This window comes from Octodon degus, unplaced genomic scaffold, assembly GCF_000260255.1.
Source record: "Octodon degus isolate 3935 unplaced genomic scaffold, OctDeg1.0 scaffold00024, whole genome shotgun sequence".
NCBI classification, from domain to species: domain Eukaryota; kingdom Metazoa; phylum Chordata; class Mammalia; order Rodentia; family Octodontidae; genus Octodon; species Octodon degus.
In genome coordinates this window covers 6,263,398-6,272,939 of record NW_004524600.1, presented here as the reverse complement: position 1 = coordinate 6,272,939, position 9,542 = coordinate 6,263,398, and the positions used below count along the sequence as shown (strand labels likewise).

At 44.5% G+C, this 9,542-nt stretch overlaps 1 pseudogene; it reads left to right on the top strand.

The window, feature by feature from the left end:
• Positions 1 to 2,034: 2,034 nt before the first annotated feature.
• LOC101575003 lies at positions 2,035 to 2,706 on the top strand (annotated as a pseudogene).
• The last annotated feature ends 6,836 nt before the right edge of the window (positions 2,707 to 9,542 follow it).

Sequence of the window (9,542 nt, the reverse complement as noted above, 5' to 3'; positions counted from 1 at the left end):
TGGAGAAAGAGGCCGTGCTGTTCCGAAAGGACAAGCAGCCATGCCTGGAAAAGCACCAGGTGTCTGGAGCTAAATGTGTTCTGTCACAATCCTCACTGAAGAAGGTGGCATGGAGGGCATGTGCCAGCTTTAATTAATAGCTAACCATCCTATCTCGAAGGCGGGTTCTCCTGCTTTAGTGGAATTTTCCATTAGACTTGCTAATGATATTTTATGTCAAGTAAGTTATAAATCAAGCTGAAAAGCCAAGGCTGGGAGGGTGTAAGAAAGGAAGGCCAAAGGGAAGTGCCCAGCACACACAGTGTAATATAATATTAGCGACCTAATAAATTATTAAAAAGCACCAGTAAACATCATGGCAACTCAGAATTGAAGAAAAGCAGGGCACTCGTGGCCCCTGCTGAACTGCTATGTAAAGGAGAGAACAAACGGAACCACTAAAAGACAACGCCCTTAAGTTTTCTTCCATCCAACCTTTCCAGGGCCCTAAATTTAAACAGCTGGATTATCATTCAAGAACCGTCCACTCAGCCCTTTAGAAATGATCCAGTCCCGACGAGAAATGTGCATTTCATTTCACCAACAGGACACAGAGTCCTGGGCCTCGTTTATTCTCCATGTAAACCTTTTTTGAGAAGTGTGTGTTTAGCATAAACTACTAACATGGGTCACTTTAAATTCATACCTCCGTGGAAGGTTTCAAGTAAACAGAGAAGGTTAAGAAGAATAAAAACCTACAACTAAACAGTCTCTGCTCCCAAGGTTCTAAATTCAAGAAATAAAAAGTGAGGCGTGAAAACATCACTAAATTCCATTTTAAATATCTGAACTTCACAAGGACAGACTCAGTGAAGGAAAGGCGTAGCATTAAAATAAATGAAAGAGCAATAAAATTTCAGTGGCTCAGATATTAGAGATTAAGCAATGCATTTGTGCAAGGAAATCAGGCTCCTGTACCATTTCCTTAATTCTGCCTTAACTGGAGAAAGCAACATAGAACCTGAAAACCAGCTGTGAGTACTGGGACAGGAAGAGAAAACCTTTGTATAGGAAACCCTGACCTCATCATCCATATCTTCAGGATCTTCAGGCTTTCACACTGGCTCCCACCCAGGGACAACAAGGCATACCCACATGTACTGATGTACAAGGATACCCAGAACATGTTTGTGTCTCTTTTTTTACCCAATTAATCTCTGGCTTCCAAACTGGATACAGGCCTTCCAAATTGGATACAGAACACCTAGTCAGAGTTAGGTTTTGGGGGCCCCGTCTCTATCCCATTGGGCTCACATAGCTATCCTAGGGCTTCTGTAGTCCAGAGACCTTGGAGGAAGGACCTGTAGTGCCACCCCTGACCACATAGCCCTTGTGAAGGAAAGAGCACTGGGGACAGGAATTAGAAGCCAGAGAAATAAGAGAAGCCCCAGGTAAGGGTGTTACCTCGCCAAGAACCAGTTTCGAGTAGAAGGAAAAAGCTACACCCACTGATGAGCTTGGGCTACAGAAGGATGAGAGACTGCGTGTCAGAGGGGCTGGGAGCGGTGCAGCACAGGAGCACATTTCACCAACGCTTGAAGCCCTAAGTCAAACTGCAGGGCTGCAAGAAATGAATAGTAGCTGGGCATAGTAGTGCGCATCTGTAATACCAGCACCTGGATGACTGAGGCAAGAAGACTGGCATGAGTTTGACGCCAGCCTGGGCTATATCATGAGTTCAAGGAAAGCCTGCACTACAAATCAAGATCTCTGTCTCAATTGGAAAAAAAGAAAAAGAAATGAATGGCACTGCAAACAGGCACAAGGGCTAGGGGGTTCAATCCCCAGGCCTGCCGAGCCGGCCCTGCCCCCAGGGCATGCTGAGATGGCAAGTGAGACTGGGCATGATGACACGCGCCTGTGATCCCAGCTCTTGGGAGGCTCTAAACAGGTAGATCACAACAGGATCTAGTAGTGAGACCCTGAACACCCTGTAGACCCTTCCCTAAAAATACAGAAAAAGAGAAAGAAAGAAATGGAATGCATTCTGGGAAAGCAGCAGCACCAGATCCAAGATGGCGGCCAGCAGGAGGCTGATGAAGGAGCTTGAAGAGATCCGCAAATGTGGAATGAAAAACTTCCGTAACATCCAGGTTGATGAAGCTAATTTATTGACTTGGCAAGGGCTTATTGTTCCTGACAACCCTCCATGTGATAAGGGGGCCTTTAGAATTGAAATCAACTTCCCAGCAGAGTATCCATTCAAACCACGGAAGATCACATTTAAAACAAAGATCATCCAAACATTGATGAAAAAGGGCAAGTTTGCCTGCCGGTAATTAGTGCGGAGAACTGGAAGCCAGTGACCAAGACCAACCAAGTAATCCAGTCTCTCATAGCACTGGTGAATGACCCCCAGCCTGAGCACCCGCTCCGGGCTGACCTAGCTGAAGAATACTCTAAGGACCGTAAAAAATTCTGTAAGAATGCTGAAGAGTTTACAAAGAAATATGGGGAAAAGCGACCTGTGGACTAAAATCTGCCACAAATGATTCCAGCAAGTGTGAGCAGAGACCCCGCACAGTGCATTCAGACATCCCGCAAAGCAGGACTCTGTGGAAATTGACACATGCCACCACTTGGCGTTCACTTGTGGCAGTTACTAACTTTCTACAGTTTTCTTAATCAAAAGTGATCTAGTAACCTGTAAAGAAAGGATTAAAAATTTCAGATATTCAAAAAAAAAAAGAAAGAAAGAAAGAAAGAAAGAAAGAAAGAAAGAAAGAAAGAAAGAAATGAGCAGATGAGAAAATGGAGATAATGGATGCCTTTGCCGAGAACATGGAATAGATGTCAACCATGACAAATCCTTTCAATATGTAATTTCACTATAGGCTCAAACAGAAGAGTCAAAAAGCTTGAGTGTTCTAGTGAATGCCTATAATGCCAGTATTTCAGGAAGCTGAGGCAAGAAGATCACAAGTTCAAGCCCAGCCTGGGCAACTTAGTTAACTTAGCAAGACCCTGTCTCAAAATTTTAAAATTTTAAAAAAGCCCAGAATAGGGTTGGTGAGATAGCTCAGCAGACTAAAGCACCTGCTGAGGCAAGCTTAGGCAAGCACAGGGACCATAGTTTGATCCCCAGCACCACACACCATGCCAGCCCTTCCCCCAGGGCAGGCTGAGCTGGTCACAGAGTCAAGGGCATAGCGGAGTATGTCTGTAATCACAGTGCTGGGGAGGCTGAAAACAGGAGGATCACTACAAGTCTGAGTTGTTTAGTGAGACCCTGTAACAACCAAATACTGTGTGTGTGTGTGTGTGTGTGTGTGTGTGTGTGTGTGTGTGTAACCAGAGATTGAACTCAGGCCCTTGCTCTTGCCAGGAAAGCATTTATTCCACTGAGTCATCTCCCCAGCCCCCCAAATACATTTTTTAAAAGGTCCAGAATATAGTTCAGTGCAAAGGCCCTGGGTTCATCTGCCAGTATGGGAGGGAAAATAAAGAAGTGTCAAAAGCTACCAGGAGGGGCTAGTGAGATGGCTCAGTGGTCTAAAGCACCTACTTAGAACAAGCTTTAGCTAAAGCACAGGGACCAAGGTTCAATCCCCCAGCACCACATGCCAGCCAGCCCTGCCCCCTGGTGGGCTTAGCTGGCCACACACACACACACACACACACACACACACACACACACAAATAAATAAATAAATTAAAAAAAAAAAAAAAAGCTACCAGGAATGCAATCCAAAGGACACCTGCCCATAACATGCAGCAGGTTTGGTATAGCGTAGACCGCCCGCCCTGAGCCTGCTTCTGCAGCCCTTTGGCAGCACAGCTAGAATGAATGCTCAGCCCTGTTATTGCGTTGGAAGTCCCTTTCCTGCCTGTTAAGATGCTAAAAGCGTATTTGCAAGTACAATCTAGTCAGTCAGGTTCAGCAGCCGAGCAAGGAACAAAGTCTGTTCTGTGACCATCACTCGGGTTTGCTGATCTGTCACAAACTGCAGTTGCCACGCTCTGCACTGGTGACTTCTCCACAAACACACTAGTGCATTTGAGCCTAGAAAACATCTTTCCTAGTTACAAATCTAATCTCCCAGATCCTTAACCTAAAAGTTGTCTTTAGAAAACAGCAGACAAGAATGCACACACAGAGATTCACTGCTATCACACACAGACACACAGACACAGACACAGACACACACACACACACACACACACACACACACACAGAGGAAACTGGCTGCACTCTATCCAGCTGCCCCAATTCTGAAGCACACTACCACTAGCTTTATGGCAAACCCAGAAGGAGTTTCTCCCCTTCCCCTCCCCCAGTCAGGCACTGTCTTAGGGATCCAGATATGCTCATGCTTTTCCCTAAAGGGTTAGATATAGAAAGTCAAGATAATGATAAGTTACTAGCAAAAAACCTTACTTTGTGTAGCACTTTATTCCTGCCTTTCTTTCTCCAATCCTCACGGCTCTCCTCTCTTCGCAGAAGCCCCCTGAGCTGGAAAGATAGAGAAGACAAAAGAGGTAAAGAAAAATCTAGAGCAAAAGCAAAAGTGGAAACTTCCCAGCAGCTTGCTTGAGTGTTCAACTGAGCCCTGGTTAATCAAACACTTTTGAATATGGCCCTTTGCATCAATCTTTTTTATTCTTCAAAGGAAAATTTCCTCTATTGTCTAATTTTTTAAACTAATAGAATGGAAAAAGTGCATTCAAAAATATCTTACACCTAATGGAAGAGATTTTAAAAAATTAGAGGAATGAAAGCAACAAAAATAGGCTTCCCTAACCTTTTTAAACACTTGCTGACATTGATTTAGAACTGAGCAAGAGAGAGGATAAAGTTCAAAGGAGGGAGTGTGCTCGCTAATCCCAAACCTGTAAGAATTGTGGGCCAGAGGAGGGGACTGGGAGGGGGTTCTTTCCCAGTTTAAGGAAGACACCCTTGCCTGCCTGGTTCCTCCCCACCGGGCTGCTGTCCTCCCCTGTAAGCCCCCCTCCCACTTTAAGCTGGTCTCTTGGGAAGGGTGAGTTAGGGTGCTGTGGGTCCGGAACTTCCCAGCTTTCCTGGGTTCCCTTGCTTCTTGTCTTTTTAGATGTTAATTGTATGATCCACTCTAAAGACTCTGAAAAGAAAGAGGCTTTTAAGTAATGAAAGAACCAAATGGGGTTTAAAGTCCTGGCAAGCAGCTATGGATCAGTCTCAGGAAAGGCACAAAAGCATGCTGCAGAACGAGTTTGGCTTGGAACTGAAACCGCACGTAAAAGTGTTTGCAATAGAGGCAGGTGTCACTTCCAGAGGGAACTCAGCGAGGGGCCCACTTCCCAGTGTAGTTTATTTATCTCAAGAGATTTCTTCCCCATCCATGGCTCACGACAGCGTGAAACTGGAAGAATCTTCCGATGGGAATGCCCCATATTTAAATACTTAAGATTCATATCAAAGCAACACAAGTTGTCCGTGTTCAAATGTAACATATTAAGTTTCAGTGTACAAGTATTCTAGCCAGGCTTGTCCGAGACAGAATTTTAGGTGACCTTTACACTTCACATCACTTTCCACTTGAGAGATGCAAGGGCTTAGCAGGTATTGGATGGCGGAGAGACTAACAAAAGGAAGGATGAGTTACACCAGAATCTGTTTCCCCACCAAGTGGCAGAACTCGAAGGGAAGTACCAGGAGCAGATCTTCCCAGAGGCCAAAGCACAGCCAGGGAGGACCAGCCCTGAGAAGAGGCTATTTCCATGCCAGACACCACCAAAGCACTGCCACGCCCAGCCCAGGACCAAGGGTTTCAAGTGGCTCTTCTTTGTTTTCTTCCCTTTTTTAAATTTTTTTTTTCTTTTTTTTGTATTTTATGGAAGGGTCTACAGGGTGTTCAGAGTCTCACTACTAGAACAGACTCATAGTGATCTGCCTGTTTACAGCCTCCCAAGAGCTGGGATTACAGGCGTGCACCACCACACCCAGTCTCAATTGCCCTCTCAGGGTGCCCTGGAAGCAGGGCCTGCACAGCCGGCCCAGGGATTGAACCCCCAGCCCCTGTGCCTGCTTGTAAGCACTTTAATCCACTGAGCTATTTGGCTGGCCCTTACTTTCTTCCTTTTAAAAAAATTTCAAAAATACGCAAAGGCACAACAAGGCATATAATGAACAAGTTCCATTTCCCAGCAACCATTTTAAAAACCAAAACACTCAAAAAAATAAATAAATAAATAAATAAAAATAAAAATAAAAAATCCCAGTAAAATCCCAGCTCTAATGTAATTGTTTTCCCAGCCTCTACTTGGTTACTCTCTTTTTCATTGGCTTGCTTTTTTACTTATGTGAATATTATTGAGCACAATGTATGTATTACACTGCACACTTCACTTAGGGCTCCCAAAAGATATGTGGGGGGGGGCATCACTAGGAAAATATTTTCTGCAGGACTCCAGGGTCCATGGAACAATTTGAACTACCCAAAACAGTGTGTCAGTGCCATTGTAGCAGCCCAACCTGAGTTATGCCGCCAGCCAGCGGGTGCCCCAGCAAGATGCACCAACACGAACAACCTGCTGGCAGTCCTTCCTGGAGCCTCGGCTTAGCCCATCTACAGCTACAGGTCATCTAGTCAACCCCTTAGGAGCTGTTCAGGGGGTGGGGGTGGGCAAGTCCAGGCAGGTCTCAGCCAAAGCTCAGAGTACCCAACTGGGAGTGACCAATGCTGCCTGTAATCCCAGAGCCTGAAATAGGAGAATCCCAACTGTGTGTGTGTGTGTGTGTGTGTGTGTGTGTGTGTGTGTGAGAGAGAGAGAGAGAGAGAGAGAGAGAGAGAGAGACAGACAGACAGACAGACAGCAAAGGAAAGTAAAGCAAAGCTCAGAGCACCCTCCCCAAAGAGCAGCCAACTCTAGCCCCTGAGCAGGGGAGCCTAATGATGGGTTTCCACTAACCCCTGCCCAAGATGGTACATTCCTGCAATTCAATTTCCATTTGAAATTGTTGCATTTGTCTACAGGGACCACCATAGCTTAGCGCCTTCATTTTCATTGTTATTTAGCATCCTAACATATGAATGAATGAACAACTTATTTATTGATCCTCCTGTCAATGGATATTTCATTTATTTCCAAATTTCTACTACAAAAGAATAATACTAGCCAGTGTAGTGGTGCACTCCTATAATCCCAGCACTCTGGGAGGTTTAGGCAGAATGTTGTTAAATTAGAACCCAACATGGGAAATTTAGTGACTTTAACAAGATCCTATATCCATGTAAAAAATGTTAAAAAGGGTGTCACACAGCCTATGGTGAACGCCCACTACCAAGAGAAAGGTGGGGAGTGAGTTCAGACATTCCTTTACATGCCTCCTACTGGAACCAAGGAAAAACCTGAATAAACCCTTTAGATTTAACCCACTTCATTTGCTCCTACTACTAGTTACTATTTGCTCATACTACGAGTTACTTGTTTTTATTAGTTACTTGCCTTAAAAAAATCACCATTTTCTGAGTGTTGGGGTATACACCTATAATCCCAGCACTCTGGAAGCTGAGGCAGGAGGATCACAGGAGTTTGAAGCCAGCCTGGACTACAAAGTGACTTTCAAGCCAGCCTAAATTGCATAACAAAACCCGGTCTCAAAAATAAATAAACAGGGCTGAGGAGATAGCTCAGAGGCATAAGCACCTACCTAGCACGCACAAGATCCCTAGTTTGATCCCCCAACAAGCTGTGCAGGCCCCCTGAACCAGGTGTGGTGGCACATGCCTGTAATCCCAGCACTTGGGAGGTTGAGACAGAATTGCTGCAAGTTCGAGACCAGCCTGGGGCTACAAAAGTGAGCACAAGGCCAGCCCAAACTGCATGGTGAGACCCTGTGTTGTGTATTATCAGTTGGAGCCAAAAAAAAAAAAAAAAACAACAGGAAGACTGGATTAATATAGCCTCAGCGGTCTCACTGAGTTTAGTCTCTGGCTCTAAGTGAGCCGCAACCACTGAAACCTCTCACATTTATTGAGGGCTACAAACAAGCTAAGAAATGTGCACAACTAATTTGGAATAAGCAACCTGTTATGTGCATCACCTTTCAACATTCACCAAACTCTAAGCTCTTGCTAGTGACTTCCCAGGTAAAAGAACCAAGAACAAGTAGGGTGCCTCCTCCAAGAATCTGTTACCTGTCACCAGCTTTCCGGAATTACAAGGGGCCAGCCAGTTTCCATAGGCTCTGTTCTTTGTTCCTTACTCCCTCAGGACAGTAAGCTTCTGACTCATATCACAACAACCTTGTCTCAAAAATCAAATCAAATCAAATCGCCAATTTGGGAACACTTCTGATGGGTCATGAACGCCTAACAGCTGCAGATACCTGGGTCTGTGCACTTGCGCTGTGGGGACTTCTCTAAAGTCAGAAGATACACAATCCACCCCACATTATTCTCCTTACCTCCAATCAGCTCTCTCCCCACCATGGACCACCCTGCTTCTTTATCCCTAAACTCTAAGTTTGGAGAGCTGGCATTGAGACCCACCCTCCCATGTCCTTACACTTACTTCACCCTTTCATGATAAAAACTTCCTTTCCCTTCCTGGTTCACAGGAATCTCCTCAATGGCCTCTGATCTCCTATAGGTATTTAAAATGATGTTCATTGAATCTAACCTAGCATTGCTAGGTACTTTGAGTCTGGGATGTTTTCATTTTGTTATCTCCTCTGGAGGAAGAATTAGCACAGGTTCCTATCCAGTGAATCACTTGGCACATCTTGGGAGAAGCACACAAGTCCTGATTTTTTGTTGTGAATCTATAACACACTTAATGTGACCCAAGGGGCAGCAGTTGTGGCAGCAGTGCCCAACAGCTAGAGAGAAGCTGACTAGGAAAGAAGTCATCGCTTTTAAATTTTTATTTATTTATTTTTTATTTGTGGTGGTGCCAAGGATCGAACTCAGGACTTTGCACTTGCCAGACAAGTACTTATTCCACTGAGCTATTTCCCTGGCCTTAGTCATAGCTTTTTTTTTTTTTAATTTGTTTATTTATTTATTTTGTGTGTGTGTGGCCAGCTCAGCCCATCAGGGGGTGGGGCTGGCTGGCATGTGGTGCTGGGGGATTGAACTGAGGTCCCTGTACTTTGCTTAGCTTAGCTTGTTCTAAGTAGATGCTTTAGACCACTGAGCCATCTCACCAGCCCCAGTCATACCTTTTTATGGGGTGTTCTACAGCATTCTTGGAAGACCACCTTTGAGTCTACTGCTTTAGCCTTCCAGTAATCATATAAGACACTAATTTCCTTTGTCAAACTTTCCTTAAAATAGGAAGTGAGTTTTCAACCCTGCCTAACATGGACATCAAGTGCCTAAAGAGCAAAACACACACACAAAAAAAAACTTAAATGTAACAGGGGTTGACTAAATTTATGAAGAAGTGCAGATTATTTTTTTCCATAATTTTATTGATAAACAAATAGCAATGAGAGAGTTTCAAATCAAATTGGTAGGACAGTTTCAATAATTAACACATTGCATACATTCTTCCTATTGGTTAGTTGCTGTACAAGATGC